We start from the raw sequence: 20,045 nt of genomic DNA on the forward strand, positions 1-20,045 counted from the left end.
ATGCCAGTCTGTCTCAAAGTCTTTCATTTAATTGAATAGGATGGAACACCTTCAGACTCATTATATGAGGCCACCATTGCCCTAATACTACAACCGTATATGGACACCATAGAAAAAGAAAACAGGCTAATATCCCTGATAATTGTATGTGTAAAAGTTCTCAACATATTACCAAAATTAGTTCAACAGCACATTAGAAAAATCATACACTGTGATACAGTGGGATTGATCCTTGAGATGCAAGCATGGTCAACATGTGCAAATTTAATAAATGTGATACATCATATTAATAGAACTAAAAATAAAAATCAGATGATTACCTCTGTAGATGCTAAAAAAGCATCTGATAGAATACATTCTTTCATGATAAAGACTCTCAATATATTGCATATAGAAGGAACATACCTCAGTGTTCAGTTTGGTTCAGTTGTTCAGTCATGTCTGACTCTTTGTGACCCCATGAACCTCAGCTCGCCAGGCCTCCCTGTCCATCACCAACTCGTGGAGTCCACCCAAACCCATGTACATTGAGTCGGTGATGCCATCCAACCATCTCATCCTCTGTCATCCCCTTCTCCTCCCGCCCTCAACCTTTCCCAGCATTGGGGTCTTTTCCATTGAGTCAGCTCTTCACATCAGGTGGCCAAAGTATTGGAATTTCAGCTTCAACATCAGTCCTTCCAATGAACACCCGGGACTGATCTCCTTCAGAATGGACTGGTTGGATCTCCTTGCCGTCCAAGGGACTCTCAAGAGTCTTCTCCAACACTGCAATTCAAAAGCATCAATTCTTCAGTCCTCTGCTTTCTTTATAGTCCAACTCTCACATCCATACATGACCACTGGAAAAACCATAGCCTTGACTAGACTGACCTTTGTTGGCAAAGTAATGTCTCTGCTTTTTAATATGCTGTCTAGCTTAGTCAATAAAGATCATATATGAGAACCCCACAGCCAACATCAACAGTGAAAAGTTGAAAACATTTCTTCTAAAATTAAGCAATTAGACAAAAAAAGAAATAAAAAGCATCCAAGCCATAAAAGAAAAATAATTTTCTCCATTTGCAGATGATGCATCTTATATATAAAAAATCCCCAAGACTCCACCAAAACAGAAATCAGTAAAGTTACATGATATAATATAAACAGGCAGAAATCATTTATATTCCTATACAGATAATGCAATACCTGAAAAAAAAAAAGTGCTATTCCCAAAAGCATCAGAAACAATAAAATACTATAGAATAAATATGACCAAAGAAGTAAAAGATCTATACACTGAAAACTATGAGACTTTGATGAAAGAAATTGAAAATACAAATAAATTGAAAAATAGTCCATATGCATGAATCAGGAAAAATAATACTTTTAAGATGCCCATTCTGCCCAAAGCCATTTTTAGATTAAATGAAATCCCTATTAAAATTCTAATGGCATATTTCTCAGAAATAGAAAACACAATCCTCAAATCCATAGGGAATCACAAAAGACCTCAAATAGCCAAAGCAGTCCTGAGAAAGAAGAACAAATCTAGAGGCATCATACGTTTTCAAAGCTGCATTGATTCATACAGTATGGTGTTACTATGAAAGCAGACACATAGTCCAATGGAGCAGAATATAGAGAGGAAATAAACCCCCATATATATGGTGAACTAGTATTTGACAATGGACAAGGATACTCAATAGGGAAAGGATAGTCTCTTCAACAAATTGTGTTGGGTAAAATGGATAACTACATGCAGAAAACTGAAATTAGACCCATAACTTACACCAAAGCAAAACAACAATGGCAAAATTCAACAAGTAGGACTACTACATCAAACTAAAATGTTTCTGCACAGCAAATGAGAAAAAAAAATCAGCAAAATGAAAAGGCAACCTACAGAATGGAAGAAAATAATAATAATTAAAAAAACCCTACACAACTCAATAGGAAAAAAAAAAAAAAACACACTGATTAAAAAATGGGCAGAGGAACTGAACAGACTTTTTTTCCAAAGAGAGTATACATACGGCCAGCAGGTACATGGAAAGATGCTCACTCAACATCACAAATCATCAGTCAGTTCAGTTCAGTCGCTCAGTCATGTCTAACTCTTTGCAACCCAATGTATCGCAGCACACCAGGCCTCCCTGTCTATCACCAACTCCTGGAGTTCACTGAGACTCACGTCCATCAAGTCAGTGATGCCATGCAGCCATCTCATCCTCTGTCGTCCCCTTTTCCTCCTGCCCCCAATCCATCCCAGCATCAGAGTCTCTTCCAACGAGTCAACTCTTCGCATCAGGTGGCCAAAGTACTCGAGTTTCAGCTTTAGCATCAGTCCTTCCAAAGAAATCCCAGGGCTGATCTCCTTCAGAATGGACTGGTTGGATCTCCTTGCAGTCCAAGGGACTCTCAAGAGTCTTCTCCAATACCACAGTTCAAAAGCATCAATTCTTCAGTGCTCAGCTTTCTTCACAGTCCAACTCTCATATCAATACATGACCACTGGAAAAACAATAGCCTTGACTAGATGGACCTTTGTTGGCAAAGTAATGTCTCTGCTTTTCAACATGCTGTCTAGGTTGGTCATAACTTTCCTTCCAAGGAATAAGCGTCTTTTAATTTCATGGCTGCAGTCACCATCTGCAGTGATTTTGGAGCCCCCAAAAAATAAAGTCTGACACTGTTTCCACTGTTTCCCCATCTATTTCCCATGAAGTGATGGGACCAGATGCCATGATCTTCGTTTTTTGAATGTTGAGCTTTAAGCCAACTTTTTCACTCTCCACTTTCACTTTCATCAAGAGGCTTTTGAGTTCCTCTTCACTTTTTGCCATAAGGGTGGTGTCATCTGCATATCTGAAGTTATTGATATTTCTCCCGGAAATCTTGATTCCAGCTTGTGGTTCTTCCAGCCCAGCGTTTCTCGTGAGGTACTCTGCATATACATTAAATAAGCAAGGTAATGATTTGTTTTAACTTAAAAACAAGGTAAGAGAAACCCAAGTAAGACAGTAGGTGTTGCAAGAGGGCATCAGAGGGCAGACACACTGAAACCATACTCACAGAAAACTAGTCAGTCTAGTCACACTAGAATCACAGCCTTGTCTAACTGAATGAAACTAAGCCATTGAATGAAACCTCAGTGAAACTAAACTCAATGAAACTTGGCCACCCAAGACAGGCAGGTCATGGTAGAGAGATCTGACAGAATGTGGTCCACTGGAGAAGGGAATGGCAAACCATTTCAGTATTCTTGCCTTGAGAACCCCATGAACAGTATGAAAAGGCAAAATGATAGGATACTGAAAGAGGAACTCCCCAGGGTTGCCATTTCCTTCTATCCCCAGGTCAGTAGGGGCCCAGTATGCTATTGGAGATCAGTGGAGAAATAACTCCAGAAAGAATGAAGGGACGGAGCCAAAGCAAAAACAGTACCCAATTGTGGATGTGACTGGTGATAGAAGCAAGGTCCGATGCTGTAAAGAGTATATTGCATAGAAACCTGGAATGTCAGGTCCATGAATCAAGGTAAATTGGAAGTGGTCAAATAGGAGATGGCAAGAATGAACTTTGACATTCTAGGAATCAGCGAACTGAAATGGACTGGAATGGGTGAATTTAACTCAGATGACAATTATATCTACTACTGTGAGCAGGAATCCCTTAGAAGAAATGGAGTAGCCATCATGGTCAACAAGAGTCCAAAATGCAGTACTTGGATGCAGTCTCAATAACGACAGAATGGTCTCTGTTCGTTTCCAAAGCAAACCATTCATTATCACAGTAATCCAAGTCTATGCCCCAACCAGTAATGCAGAAGAAGCTGAACAGTTCTGTGAAGACCTACAAGACCTTTTAGAATTAAAACCCAAAAAAGATATCCTTTTCATTTTGGGGGACTGGAATGCAAAAGTAGGAAGTCAAGAAACACCTGGAGTAACAGGCAAATTTGGCCTTGGAACGGAATGAAGCAGGGCAAATAGAGTTTTGCCAAGAAAATGCACTGATCATAGCAAACACCCTCTTCCAACAACACAAGAGAAGACTCTACACATGGACATCACCAGATGGTCAACACCGAAATCAGATTGATTATATTCTTTGCAGCCAAAGATGGAGAAGCTCTATACAGTCAGCAAAAACAAGACCGGGAGCTGAGAGCTGACTGTGGCTCAGATCGTGAACTCCTTATTGCCAAATTCAGACTTAAAATGAAGAAAGTACGGAAAACCACTAGACCATTCAGGTATGACCTAAATCAAATACCTTATGATTATACAGTGGAAGTGAGAAATAGATTTAAGGGCCTAGATCTGATAGATAGAGTGCCTGATGAATTATGGACAAAGGTTCGTGACATTGTACAGGAGACAGGGATCAAGACCATCCCCCATGGAAAAGAAATGCAAAAAAGCACGAATCATCAGGGAAATGCAAAACAAAAACTACAAGGAGATATCACCTCACACATAAGATATGACACTTAGAACAGCTGTCATTAAAAAAAAAATACAGTTAAGAAATAGCAAGTGTTGGTAAGGATGTAGAAAAAAAGGGAATCCTGGTGCACTGTTGGTGGGAGTGTAAACTACATGGTCAGTATGGAAAACACTTTGGAGGTTCCTCAAAAAGTTAAAAACAGAACTACCTGTGTGATCTGTTAATTTCACTTCTGAGCACACATCCAAAAGAAAATGGAATCAGGGTCTTGAAGAGTGTTTGTGTTCCTGGTTCATTTGCACCAATATTCGTAATGGCCAAGATGAAGAAGGAAACACCTAAGGTCCTGCCTACAGATAAATGGGTAACGATGATGTGGTATATGTACATGTGATGGAATATTATTCAGTCATAAGAAAGAAGGAAATCCTGCCAGTTTTTGACAACATGGATGGACCCAGAGGGCATTATGCTGAGTGAAATAAGTCAGAGAAAAACAAATGCCATATGATATCACTTATAAGCAGATCCTTAAAAAGCTGAAGTCATAGAGAGTAGAATGGTGTTTACCAAGATATATGAGGAGAGAACTTGGGAGATGTTGGTCAAAGAGTACATGCTTCCAGCCATTAGTTGAACAAGTTCTGGGGATCTAATGTGCAGCATAGCGATTTTAGTTAATCATATCATATTATATGCTTGAAAGATGCTAAGAGAGTATTTTTTTTTTTGCTGCACTGTGCTGCTTACCGGATCTTAGTTCCCAAACTAAGGGATCAGGGATCAAACTCATAACCCCTGCAGTGGAAGGGCCAAAGTCTTAACTGCTGGATCACCAGGGAATTCCCTTAAGAGAGTTGATCTTAAATTCTCAATAAAAAAAAAAAAATAAATGGTGATTATGTGAGATGATGGAGGTGTTCCCTAACCCTACCGTAGTAATCATTTCACAGTAGCAAGTGCATCAAACAATCAAACTGTACATCTTAAAGTGTTTCTGTGTTTGCGTCTTCTAGTTGCCAGAAGAAATAGCTGTTCTCAGCTTGGTGTTCATGGGATACTCAGTAGTATAATTTTAAAATACAGATCCCATGTAAACATAGTTGACTTTGTGCATTCTTCCAGGAGACTATTACTAGGCTACCACTAATATTATTACTAATTTGGAAGATTGTCTTGCTAGTAGATGCTCTCCAGACCACCTTTCCTTAGTACTTAAGCCCTGTGGACTTAACCTAGGGGATCTCAGGCTTTCCTGCATGTTAGAAGGGCCCGGGCATTAGTTGAGAATTCTGTTTTGTCAGTACTTGGTTGCTGACAGGTTTGCTGACAGGCATCCCCACCATACCCATTTCTAAAAGATAATTATCTGATTTTGTCTTCTTTTCCTGTATTTCCTCTTTTTCTTTTGGCTTCTGAGGATCCCTCTTTCCCTCTTAAGAATTCAACAATGCATTAAAATATATTGCTTTATATAGTGTTAAGATACATTACCAAAGACTAGGAATAAGGCAAATGATTGGCTGATCATCTCAGTGACACACTAAGGACTTATCTAACAGGCTAATAACCCAAGAATAATTGAAATGTCTGGGAATGTACTTCATCAGAGCCCTGACTCTGTAAAACTCCATATTAACACATAGATTGCTGTCTAGTATAGATGCAAATTATTTCTTTACAGCTGAACAGGTAAGCTGTGCTAGGCATAGCCATTTGCATTAATGCGTATATGCGTAAAACCTTTCAAAGCTTTAAAAAAAGAAAACAAAACGACTAGCTTGGCAGTTATGGTAGGGGTTTGTCCTGTAGGATATTAACCAGCTTTATATCTAATCCAGCAGTCTTGTTACAGTGCTCTTTCTTTAAAGCCAATGCTCAATTTCTCAAATGTTCTCTACCCTCATTCATGATACAAATACACCAGTGACATGTTCACTCCAAAAAGTTTTTGAGAAGAATCCTTTCACATCAGAATCAAACTGGATTGCATTTTGAAAGCTTTTAAGCTTATCTTGCCAACTGTAAAGAGAAGTAAATACTGAAGCAAAAGTAATCTTATTTTCTCCTTCATTGAATCTAAGTGACAATGGGGACTAGCTCAGGCACTAGCACATGACTACACTCGGTCAATATTTGCTATGAAGAATGAATACATGTATAACCATTTCCTTTTGACTATTAGAACTTTAATTTGTTAAAGAAATAGTTTTTTATTGTGCCCTGTTCTTGACAGTCCTGACACTTTCATAAATATTCTCCTACCTCATAGGGAATCTTAACACATCCAGTTATTTAAAAACATCATATTAGGACTTTCCTGGCAGTCCAGTGTTAAAAGACTCCACACTTCAGTGCAGGGGGTACAAGTTCGATCCTTGGCTGAGCAATCAGAATCCCGCATGTTGTGCAGTGCAGCTATAAGGACAACAAAAAAAATCACATCATTTTAGGTAATTAATGTAGCCATAACTTTTACTCTAAACTATACAGCATATTTATTTTTTGTAGTATGTATTTTTCCATTTGAGTGAGAACCTGTGAAAATTGTTTATTTTGACTTAAATTGAGTTTGGATTGTTTACCTTCACTCTTGTTACATTGAATTTCTAAGATCTTTGTAAAACAACTTCTGTTCCACAGCACAGGTCTACACTGCTCAGACCCTGGAGAGCTAGGGAGGTGGCAGGGCCCTTCATATGTTTTATAAGCCTTGATTAGTTCCAGAGGGCAATTCCCTGGACATTTCTAACTCTAAATTGCTTGGCTACTAGGTCACCTCCATCCTGATAATCCAGATTTATATTAATAGCTACAGTTTGTATGGCTGAATATTGGGTTGTTCCAAAAGTTTTATAGATGTGCTTGTAACATTTATGGGAAGAGGGTTATCATGCCCGTTTATTTATTTTCCCAGATTTCCTAGAGTAAGATTACCTAGAACATATACATACACACACACATATTTGTTCTAAACAGACTTTGGTTTTCTTTCTTTATATGATTAATGCATGTTCTCTATAGACAAATAGGGAAATAAAGGGGTGAAGATTTCCAAATTTACTGACATATTGAGTGCAGCACTTAACAGCATCATCTTTAGAATTTGAAATAGCTCAGCTCGAATTCCATCAGCTCCACTAGCTTTGTTGGTTGTAATGCTTCTTAAGGCCCACGTGACGACACACTCCAGGATGTCTGGCTCTAGGTGCATGACCACATCAAGAGCTTTTTTGTATAGTTCTTCTGTGTATTCTTGGAACCTTTTCTTAATCTCTTCTGTTTCTCTTAGGTTCTTGCCATTTTTGTCCTTTATTCTGCCCATATTTGCATGAAATGTTCCCTTGGTATCTTCTGATACCAGCTGATGCCACCTGATGCAAAGATCTGATTCATTGGAAAAGACCCTGATGCTGGGAAAGATTGAAGGCAGGAAGAGAAGTGGGTGACAGAAGATGAGACAGTTGGTTGGCATCACTGACTCAATGGATATAAGTTTGAGCAAACTCTGGGACATAGTGAAGGACAGGGAAGCCTGGTGTGCTACAGTCCCTGGGGTCACAGAATCAGACATGACTTTGCGATTGAACAAGGAGAACAACAAAAGGGGTGAAGTATAATGTTATATGCTTCGGGAAGTAGGAAGTGGTTCACTGTCCACCCATACTTAAGGCTGATACCATCTGTACCTGTGTATTTGAGTCTTTTTACCTCACAGTTCAGCTTGTTTCCGGTGTTGGTCTGTTAACACAAATTGGTGGTGCACAGTACCGCAGTTGTCTCCTTAATTCGGTGGGGTGATAACATTCTTATGAAAATGTGGCAAGTGATTGAACATTCTGCATGAATGCTCTTGGGGTCTTTCACATTCATTATGTCTCCATGGTAGCTTTAGGCATACAGCACAAGAGAATTCTGGTTCTTAGGATATATATCTAACTTGGAACAAATTACTCTCTCTCAACTGAGACCCTCTTATTTCAATTAAGATTTTTTTTTCTTTCTTTTTTTTTTTTTCAATTAAGATTATACCTCCTAGGGTTGTTTTGAAGATTAGATGATATATAAACACTAAGCATTGTACAGTGCTACATAAAAGCTTAATAAACTGTGGGGTAGTTTTACTGGTATTATTTTCTGTTACTCTGTTGCTGTGTTACCCTGTAAGGTTTATTACTGGCAGCAACAATAAAAGGCATTCAGGTTTTTAAAAAATCTGAATTTAGTACTAGATTTCGCCACTCACCACGTCACCTTAACATTTCTGAGTCTTACTTGCTTTTCAAATACTGTTAAAAATGGGGAATACCACTATCAATATTATTGGGTTCTTGGATGGAGTATCCCAACTCTTTTATCAAAATTCTTAGGCAAATTAGAAGAATTTGCTCAGAATTTACTAAGAAGCGTATTCTTCTAAGAATATTCTTAGAAGAAACCAGCATAGTTCTTGTTCTGATAGATGTTTTTAGTTGGTTTAACTTAGTTTCCTTCATTAGTGGAGTTATGCAAATAGAGATCATGGAAATAGAAGGCATGGTTCAGCAACCTAATGCATATGCAGGGCAGTCCTTCCATATAACCAATATATACCACTTGCTCGGTTATTCAGTGATAATTATATACCTTTGATCTCAAACTGTTTTCTTCAGAATTTGTTTCACAGAATTCAGTTGTGAACATGCCAGCACCCACTTTTCTGAAGTGTCATAGGGTGTACCTCTTATTAACAGTGAGTGTACATTTTAAAAAACATGTCAGTGACTCAAGGATACAAACCAGCTGATTAAATGAGAAGGCAGATGATTTCCGCAGCCCCCTCAGATCATTTTGAGCATGTAAAATGCCATGTTTTTATTATTATTTACTTTTGACTTCCATTCAAATGTCACACAGTCCCCAATGATAAGGAAATGAAAATTTGTTCAGTTAATCTGCTGCCGTTGAGAAGTTGGTCATAAATAAGCAAGATCCACTCTGCATATAGGCAGATGGCTGTTCTAAAGTTTGTAGGGTAGGGCCCCAGAGCTTTCCAGATTCTCAGTCGCATTGGCTTGAACAAAATGACAGAGTCTCATGGAAACCATTGCCTGTCTCGTGTCCAAGCCTTCAGAAGAAATCTTCTAGGAAATATAATGAATTTTATGAAGGTGCCACTGTTCCCTTTGGGGGGGCTTTTGGATGCTTTTGGATTTTTCTGGACATTAATTGTCCTTAGCTGCATCTTGGGTAAGTTCTTAGCATATTAAAAAAAGATATGTTCAGTATCTATAATTGCAGTTCTTGTTTTCAGCAGGCTATAGGAATTTAAATAAACATAACTTCATATACATCCATATTAAATTTCACTTAGTTAGGACCAGTGATTATAGCTTAGGGAGTTCATTTATATTTATTATTATTATCATTTTGTTTTACTTTTTTAATTTTGCTACCACAGCATCAGCTCTCTTGCCTAGTATCACATGGTTTACATTTTTATTTACAATATTTGGTTGAAAATATTAATTAAAAATGTGACTAAAGGGTCAAATGGTGTAGCATGATGTTACAGGAGGCTCTGCACTTACAGTCCGGTCATATAATTCATAGGCAGTTCATTCACCCAGCCTGAAACTCATGTGGCCCCTATTGTATCCACAAGAAATCCTAAAGGCTTGCTCAGAGCCTTTGTTGAAATCAATGCATTTTATGTCTGGGACTTATTTTGATTGAATATAGCAACTCTATCTTAATAGGATAGGAGTTAAGGTAGTATCAGTTCAGTTCAGTCACTCAGTCATGTCTAACTCTGCGACTCCACTGACTGCAGCACGCCAGTCTTCCCTGTCCATCACCAGCTCCCAGAGCATGCTTGTATCAGGGTAGTATGCTTGATATTTATTAATTGATGTACTTCCTCCTGGACTCTGTATGTTTCTCTTAGTTATCAAGAATTTTCTACATAGTAGTGTCCTAGAATTGTCCCGGTGTCCACATATACATTATTCCATGAGTTGAGACATCTACTTTCATATTTTTTTGAAATCCATGTATCAGTTGCTCATTTCTATTCCATTAGGGCCTTTTTCTGAGTTCTCAGAAGTTATCACGAATATATTATCAATTAATCTTCAAGTACTTTGTATACTTTAGGATATAATTCATTAAACATTGAATTTAGTTCAATTAGTTCAATTCTCACAGTATTTTTCCATCCCATCTGCAGCTTTACAAAGTACTTATATCTTTTCTACCCCAGTAATCACTGAATTTGAACTTCTAATTCTGTTTCATATTATCTCCTATTTTTATTATTGTTTATTATCTCCAAATTGAAGATCATCCCTTTGAATGGAAAAAATGGAAAGTATAATAAATACATGACTTTTTTGTCATCTGTTAGCTCAATACCACCATTTTTTCACAGTGAAACCACCCCTTCTTTGTCCTCATTGCTCTAACCTAATCAAATAATCGCCTACCTTTTGATTTTTTTTTTTAGAAGCCTTGCTTTATTTTGAAGCTCCATGATACACACAGTATTTGAGTGTCATCACATAGTTGGGTTTGCCCCTTCTGCCTGTTGTCCCAGCAGTCAGTTGAACCATATCTGTGTGCTTAGCTCTTCCTCAAGCCCTGGGCTCCCAGCCGTCCTATGGCAAGGATTTCAGGAGCCCTGGATAATTTCATTTCAGTCAGTCATGTTTCTAGAGCTGCTTAACCTCACATTCTAGTTCAGTAAACATACGTTGGGCCTTGCCTCTTTCTGGCAGGCACGGGAACTGAGTCCTGTCTTACTTCCCTCTGCTTGGTTCCCTGCATTGTCAGCCTTCTCCGTTTCTTAGTTTATCCTCAAAACTGAGCTCCTGCAGTCTACAGCTGGATCACGGTTCTTCAAACCACAACCTCTCCTCAGAGCCTCCTTTCATGTGTTGAACTTGCTTGCCAGAGTGCCTATTACTTCTTGCTGTTCTTCTGACAAAGTCTGAACTTGTCTACTATTACTGTCTTTCTAAACACACTTCTTTGGTCTTATAAGCCTCACTACCCACCCCGACAAGTGTTGTCAAAGCTAGGTCTCCCCTTTGGAAACTTGTCAAGCTCTAGCTTATAGATTTTCACTTAGTGGTACCTCTGAGGTTTCCAGAATTCTGCTGATAGACTGTGCACAGTCTTTAGAGCAGAAATCCTACTATGATGGAGGCTTATGTGGAAGTTTCTTTTAAAGGGTTGGTATGTACCTGTGTCAGACATATGTGCCCATCTCTGGCCAAAAATAGAGCTTGCTCTTGGTGTTCTTGGCCATACCTTGTTTCTCCTAACATCACCCTTCCCCCCTGCTTTTGTTTTGTTTTGTTTTGTAAGCTGAGCACTCTTCTTAGGAGATAGACACCTCTGAGAGTGTCTTAACCACTGTAATCACAAAGAGATGAAGTTCCCTGGGAACTCAGGCCGAAGAAGCAGGTCCTGTGTGCCGGTACCCAGCCTGCTCCTTCTTTGGCCCATCCATCGGGAACCCTGTCATGCCTGCACTTCTCCTCCTTGAGAGAAGCAATGGGACAGAAGAGATGTAAGGGCTTCATCAAGCTGCAGCTGGGATATTTTTAAGGCATTTTTATACTTCCATTTTTTAAAAAAAACAATTATTAGGGTATAGTTGATTTACACTGTTGTATTAGCTTCAAGTGTATAGCAAAGTGAATCAGCTATACATATACATATGTCCACCTTTTTCAGATTTTTCCCCATATAGGCCATTACAGAGCATGGGGTAGAATTCCATGTGCTATGGCTCAGAAGGTAAAGCGTTCACCTGCAATGCAGGAGACTCGGGTTCCACCTCTGGCTCGGGAAGATCCCCTGGAGAAGGGAATGGCAGGCAACCCACTCCAGTATTCTTGCTTGGGGAATCCACATGGACAAAGGAGCCCGGTGGGCTACAGTCCCTGGGATCACACACAGTTGGACACGACTAAGCACAGTATACACAGTATATCCTGCTGCCGCTGCTGCTAAGTCACTTCAGTCATGTCCAACTCTGTGCGACCCCATAGACAGCAGCCCACCAGGCTCCCCCACCCCTGGGATTCTCCAGGCAAGAACAGTGGAGTGGGTTGCCATCTCCTTCTCCAATGCATGAAAGTGAAAAGTGAAGTCGCTCAGTCGTGTCTGACTCCTAGCGACCCCATGGACTGCAGCCTACCAGGCTCCTCCATCCGTGGGATTTTCCAGGCAAGAGTACTGGAGTGGGATGCCATTGCTTTCTCCGATACACAGTATATAGTAGGTCATTATTAATTATCTATTTTATATATAGTAGTGTGTTTATGTCAATCTTAATCTTCCAATTTATTCCTCCCTCCCTTCCCCCTTGGTAACTGTAAGTTTGTCTATCTGTGAGTCTGTGTTGTCAATAAGTTCTTATATACTTCCACTTTGTTATCTTTTCTTGAAGTTGAAAATAGCTAACGTTCACTGGGCATTGCTGTGTGCCAAGCACTGTTACAAGTCTTACAGATTAACTCATCTATTTTTCAAAACAAGTTTATGAAATTGTAACTCTTCTTCACCTCCTTTTACAGATGGGAAAACTGAGGTAAAGAGAAGTGTGGTAACTTCGCAGTGGTCATATAGGGAATAGTTTGCAGAGTCACGTTTTGAACAGGAGTCTGGATCTAGAGTCTGAACTCTAAATGACTAGATGATCTCACCTCTCTGAGGTGGAAATTGTAGTAGTAAGAGTTGTGTCATATAGTAGTTATGGCAGCAGAGAGAGACAAGTTATGCTAAGTTATGGGAGCATCCTGAGAGGCTCTGTGATGGGAATTTTAGAGAACACACAGCTGATTACAGAATCCATCGTGTGTCCCCAAAATTCATGAAAATGCTGCATAGTTGTATCACTTTAATAATGATAACTTTAGTACATATTTTATTTCTAGTCTTTAATGACTGATTTTTTTTAAGCAAAAAGGAAGTCAAAGGAGATGTATGTAATTTTCTTTTACTTCCCACCCACAATTCTTAGGTTTGTTGATTTATCTTATTTACTCTAGGAGGAATATATTGATAATTCAGTTGTTTCTAATCCAAGATTCTTGCACATGTTTAAGAAAAATACATACTTAGAAAAGTTATATATTAAATACATACTTAAAAAGTGATTGAGTCTAAAATGGAATTAAAATAATTTACTTGTATTAGCATAAAATAACAAAATAATAAGTTTTCAAGAAAAATACAAGATATCTTTGCTTAAAACACAAAACATTAAGAAATTGATTGATGTTGGTATATGGCAAAACCAATACAATATTGTAAAGTTAAAAAATAAAATAAAATAAAAATAATAAAAAAAGAAAACAAAAGAAATTAAAGAAAACATATTTCACACAGTTATCTATAATGTTGTGTTCCCTGTAAGGAGTCATTTTTCCCTGATTGCTCTCAAGTTTGTCTCCATATCCACAGTTTTCAGGATTTAGCCATGATATGCCTAGGCTTTTTTTTTTTTTTTTTAATACTAATTGCTTGGGGTTAATGAGATTTTTGAATGTGTATATTTAATGTACATTTAATCTGTCTTTCACCGGATTCAGGAAGTTTTCAGCCATTGTTTCTTCAAACATCTTCTGCCTGTTCTGACCCTTTTTTCCTTCTGGACCCCAGTTGCACTTACAGTGGAGCTGTGTATATTACCCCTGTGTCCCTGAGATGGTTAGTTCCTCAGGCTGCATAAATTTTACTGACTTATATTCAAGTATATCAACTGTTTACTCAGTCATCTGCATTGTTCTCCTGAGCTCATCCACCTTGAGTTTTTATGTCACATATTCTTGAATCTCTACTGGGTTCTTTTTAATATTTTCTCTTTCTCTACTGAATCTGTATCTTTTGGGTTAGTACTAGCATTAAGCCCAGTTTTAATACTTGTCTTAAAATCCCTTCTTGTAAAACACACCCACGGAATCAGGCCTGCTGCTGCTTTTACTCTGATGGAGGCAGCCCAGAGACAGAAGTCTCCAAAGCTTCCAGTCCCAGATGGTAGAGATTTATCATCAGAAATCTCCTGATTCAGGAAGAATTCTTCCAGCTGTTCCAGAATCCTGCTGTATCTTCTAGGAAACTGTATCATCATTCAAAAGGGATGCCCTACAACATGCCTTTCTCCTCAAGTATTAATAATTCTCCACTATATCTTAAATAAGATGTACTAATTACAAACATTTAAATTATATCCAGAAACATCTCTGAAGGAGAGTATTAGCCTTTTTAGTGCTTGAAGTGTGCTTAAAGAATATCTGAGTGGTGATTCCAGTCTATCAGCTGTGCACCACTCCTATTAATTATTCAACATTCATATACTCCATTTTTCCCGTATTCAAACTTCCCTCAAATCTCAATAGCAACAGCACTGTGTTATGAAGACATAACGTACCAGCTCTGTGTAAACAAAAATCTATAGACCTCTTCTCAAAAGGAGGGATTCAAAGTTTTGGTCCTTTCATGTGGTGTGATGTGATAGTAATCATCCCCATGCTAGTTCAGACACAATTCTCATTTGATACTTTGTAATTCATGGCCTACGTTATGAAATACATGCACACAGTCACACACATACACACACACACACAAGCACAGAGGAAGAAAAAAGTAACCCATCATGGCCTTAAGTTCTACAACTGGTTATGAGTCTATGATTTGTACTGACTTTCTTTTTCTACTGCCAATCACATTCCCCTTTGTCCTCAACCAGAACCTTAGTTGATTTATACACAGTTTCATCTTTGAAAGGTCTGACCTCATGAAGTTGGCTATAGTATTCTGTTTACTTCTACCACTTGGATGTGTCAGGCCTACAGGGAAATCCCCGGCTTCCAGGTATAATCTTCCCTGATTCATCACATTGTAAATCCCTATTTTCCTCCACATTGAAGTCAGTTGCACCAGGAGCCTCTCTTTTGCCAGTGGCATAGTTGCATGAAGAAATCTGTGTAGCCAGGTGGAAATCTCAACTTCCAGTTCATGAAACTGTTGCTGGGTCAGTCAGTAGGAAGCATTTTCACTTGGTTATGTATACCTCTAGGGAGAAATCCAGTGCCATAAGGATGGGAATGACACTTTGCCCATAAATCACTAGATGTCTATTGAGACTTCCCAGTCTCACTTTCGTACGTTGATTCCTGAACCTGTGTATTTTGGTTGTGGGGGAGGGAATGTTGTGTATTGATCATGGATTAGTGCATGTTTCCTATTATTCAACCTTTTATGAAGTGGTATTCTAGTTTGAACTAAGTGCCCAAGGAAAATTTACCCATGCTTTCCGTTCCTGCTTGATCCCTATTTTGATCTATTACAACTACTTAATGATGAAATATTACCATGTATACCTGATTTTAGATAACACCCAGTTGAGATGAGCAGCTCTGGGCATGTGGTCACTTGGTGTCCACAGTCAGGAACTCATTCAATCTTTACTGGGGCCAAATAGCATAAGCAAAGAGTTATTTTCTTTCTTTCTTTCTTTCTTTTTGTTTTCTATAAAGGATAAAATTTACTTGTCAAGAAAGTTATGCCTTTCTCCCCAAACCCCCCATAAAAAGAACCTCCGTTGTGATTATCTGATTAGGGTCATGGCTACAGAATTCACAGAGTATACTGATTAACTCTGGGATATTGGCTCTTATTGGTCGTGAGATCCATTCTTGTTAGTCACCTACAGGAACAAACTTCTTCCTCAGCTTCTAGAGATCTTTATATGCTCTTCTGGGCCCCTCTTGCAGTTCACAGCCTTGTGATTTCTCAATCTATACATCTAAGTAAAAAAACCAAAGGGATATATGTTGCCTCAGATATCCAGAGGCACATCAAGTATTGTATCTTTTTATTAGTGATGGGAGCTACATCTAAAGCAACATGTTTTTCATTTGGGGAGTGTAGTTCCAACATGTGTCAGACCCCAAGACTTGCCAAGTACACCAGGCACCTGAATTTCTGGGGTTCATTCTCTGAAATGTTGTGTTTTTACTGGGGCCCTCAAAACCCCTGCCATATCAGCATGGTGTCAGTCCAGTGCACTGGCATGATGTCCTGTGACCAGTTCAGTAATCAGAATTCTAAGAACAAAATGATGGCATGGAGCCAGCAAGTTGACATAGCCTGACCTGGACAGGGGAATCACACTGCAGTATCCTAGGCAAATGCAAACTCCCCCGATCAGGACCTGCCTTACCAAGTGTCAGAGGCAGGGAGCTGCATCTGGAACTGTCATCAGCACTGTGTAATTAGAAATTACAGGTGGTGACCTAATTTTATAATAATTCACTAGCATTCTCAAAGGTTCTTCAGTTTCCTGTGCAGGTCAAATAGGCAAATTTATTGGGCACATGGGTAGGCATTTCCGCTCCTGGATAATCCAGTACTTCAATGTGGCACTGAGCTCTGGCAAATCCTCCAGGTGAATATATAAATCCAAGCACCTTTGGGAAACCTTGAGTTAATAGGAATGACTCCCTAAGCCAGTGGGTCACCAAAATAGTATCCTGCTGCTTCTACTGGGTTTAAGAACCTGGAGATGAAGGAGTCCTCTGAACCAGCTGCAAGATATGCCAGAATCATGCCACTTCTGCCACAGACTGCGCCAACAAAGTGCATGAAGTGCATGCCCTGTGCCCTGCTTCTCTGATTCCAAAATATACTGCTGCATCCAGTTCCCAAATGAGTGCCCTAACTGGCAGAGCTCAGATCACATCCCAAATCCTAACTGTAGAGGAATCTGGGAAATTTATTTCTGCCCTCCTGTCCCTGAAATAGAGATAAGAGGCACTATAGAGTAGAAAAGGATGGTGGAGGTGTTGACAAGCCCTTTTCTGGTTTCTACTGCAGTCACCTTATACATGATAAAAGCCCAGGCTCCAGTTCAGCCTCTCTCAAAATTCCCTGCATTTACAAAAGGGCAACCCTAACCCTAATGAAAGGAAGAATGGAGATCATTTTATTATAATATTCACAGAACTTTAAATCATCCTAATGGCTGTACACTTAGTCTTTGCTCTTGTATGGATCTCAGTCACATCAAGGAGACAGTCTTACTTCACAGCCATACAGTGGAAAAACCCTTTGTGCTGAACTTTCCTTCTCAGCACTGTCCTCTAAAAGGACTGTATTAACTCTAGACAAATGATTTTATTTCTAATATTTAACATCTCAAGGGTCAATGAATTAAACATAAAACCTTCGATGCTTTTATATTACTATCCTAAATTGTAATATTTAACACTTAATGGACACTTACTGCAGGCCTTCAGTTCAGTTCAGTTCAGACGCTCAGTCGTGTCTCACTCTTTGCAACCCCATGAATCACAGCACGCCAGGACTCCTTGTCCATCACCAACTCCCGGAGTTTACTCAAACTCATGTCCATCAAGTCGGTGATGCCAGCCAGCCATCTCATCCTCTGTCATCCCCTTCTCCTCCTGCCCCCAATCCCTCCCAGCATCAGAGTCTTTTCCAATGAGTCAACTCTTCGCATCAGGTGGCCAAAGTATTGGAGTTTCAGCTTTAGCACCAGTCCTTCCAATGAACACCCAGGACTGATCTCCTTCAGAATGGACTGGGTGGATCTCCTTGCAGTCCAAGGGACTCTCAAGAGTCTTCTCCAACACCACAGTTCAAAAGCATCAATTCTTTGGCACTCAGCTTTCTTCACAGTCCAATTCTCACATCCATACATGACCACTGGGAAAACTATACCTTGACTAGATGGACCTTTGCTGTCAAAGTAATGTCTCTGCTTTTTAATATGCTGTCTAGGTTGGTCATAACTTTCCTTCCAAGGAGTAAGCATCTTTTAATTTCATGGCTGCAATCACCATCTGCAGTGATTTTGGAGCCCAAAAAAATAAAGTCTGACACTTTTTCCACTGTTTTCCCATCTATTTCCCATGAAATGTTGGGACTAGATGCCATGATTTTAGTTTTTTGAATGTTGAGCTTTAAGCCAACTTAAAGCTCTCCTCTTTCACTCTCCTCTTTCACTTTCATCAAGAGGCTCTTTAGTTCCTCTTCACTTTCTGCCATAAGGGTGGTGTCATCTGCATATCTAAGGTTATTGATATTTCTCCCGGCAATCTTGATTCCAGCTTGTGCTTCTTCCAGCCCAGCGTTTCTCATAATGTACTCTACATATAAGTTAAATAAGCAGGATGACAATATACAGCCTTGATGTACTCCTTTTCCTATTTGGAACCAGTCTGTTGTTCCATGTCCAGTTCTAACTGTTGCTTCCTGACCTGTATACAGGTTTCTCAAGAGGCAGGTCAGGTGGTCTGGTATTCCCATCTCTTTAAGAATTTTCCACAGTTTATTGTGATTCACACAGTCAAAGACTTTGGCATAGTCAATAAAGCAGAAATAGATGTTTTTCTGGAACTCTCTTGCTTTTTCCATGATCCAGTGGATGTTGGCAATTTGATCTCTGTTTCCTCTGCCTTTTCTGAAACCAGCTTGAACATCTGGAAGTTCACGGTTCAAGTATTGCTGAAGCCTGGCTTGGAGAATTTTGAGCATTACTTTACTAGCGTGTGAGATGAGTGCAATTTTGCGGTAGTTTGAGCATTCTTTGCCATTGCCTTTCTTTGGGATTGGAATGAAAACTGCCCTTTTCCAGTCCTGTGGCCACTGCTGAGTTCTCCAAATTTGCTGGCATACTGGGGGACTGGCCCTGTGTTAATCATTTTTGCTGTCTTAACTTCATATGAAGGACTCTATGTAGGTGCTGCTGTCCAGTCACTATTTTGCAGAAATGTAAGCTGAGAAATAAAAGGTTAGTAAGTTGTTAGTACAAGTTAATAAGCATGGAGCTGGGATTTAACTCAGGCAAGTGTTGGGCTCCAGAGTCTGCAGCCTGTCATAACTTCACTTCATCCCCACTGTGTAAAGTCCATTTTATTGTGAAATTTATCTTCTCTTTAAGCTATCCCCTAAAGATTACATATTAAGGGAAAATGGTAAGTAAACAACTACATCATCCATGAAATACTCAACAGAAGTTTTTTTAGAACTTAACTAAGAGCACTCTTTATTTCAAGTACAAAGAAAAATGTTATAAAAAATGGGACATATAGTAAATGGTATTAAAGAGTTACAAAAGATGGGAGTCTTAGCTAATTATGTTATTAGGAAATAACTGATAAATAACTGTGATTCCCTATGATAATAAATTGATGTGGTTTTAGTTGTAAATTTGATAAGTTGATTTAGAAAATTATTATTAACAGCTAGTTATACACATCTGGATTTATAATAGATGTTTTTTGAAGCCTATAATCTATTCAGTTTCTTAGTGTCATTGATTAGCTTTTAAAGCATATTATTAAAATATCAATTTGAGGAATATCTACATTAAGTGCTTATCCTAAAGGACACAGATGGCATTTCTTAGTATCATATGGCATTAGTTATTTAGCATTGTCATTTAAATATTTTATATAGCAAAGTAGTGTCTCCTCAGTATGATTTTAAGCTCATAGAGAGCAATGGCAAGGTAGATGCTGTTTTTGTGTTTTGAGATACTCCTTGAAGTCTCCTTTCTCCCAGATAATTAAAGAAAAGATTTAATGAAAATTGAGGTA

General features: G+C 38.9%; 1 protein-coding gene across 3 annotated transcripts in view; it reads left to right on the top strand.

Annotated features, from left to right (window-relative positions):
* MEI4 (meiotic double-stranded break formation protein 4) overlaps positions 1–20,045 on the top strand; it is a 258,866-nt gene that overhangs the window by 145,213 nt on the left and 93,608 nt on the right. The gene's annotated exons all lie outside the window — the stretch shown is intronic.

This window comes from Bos taurus, chromosome 9, assembly GCF_002263795.3.
Source record: "Bos taurus isolate L1 Dominette 01449 registration number 42190680 breed Hereford chromosome 9, ARS-UCD2.0, whole genome shotgun sequence".
Classification (NCBI taxonomy): Eukaryota; Metazoa; Chordata; class Mammalia; order Artiodactyla; family Bovidae; genus Bos; species Bos taurus.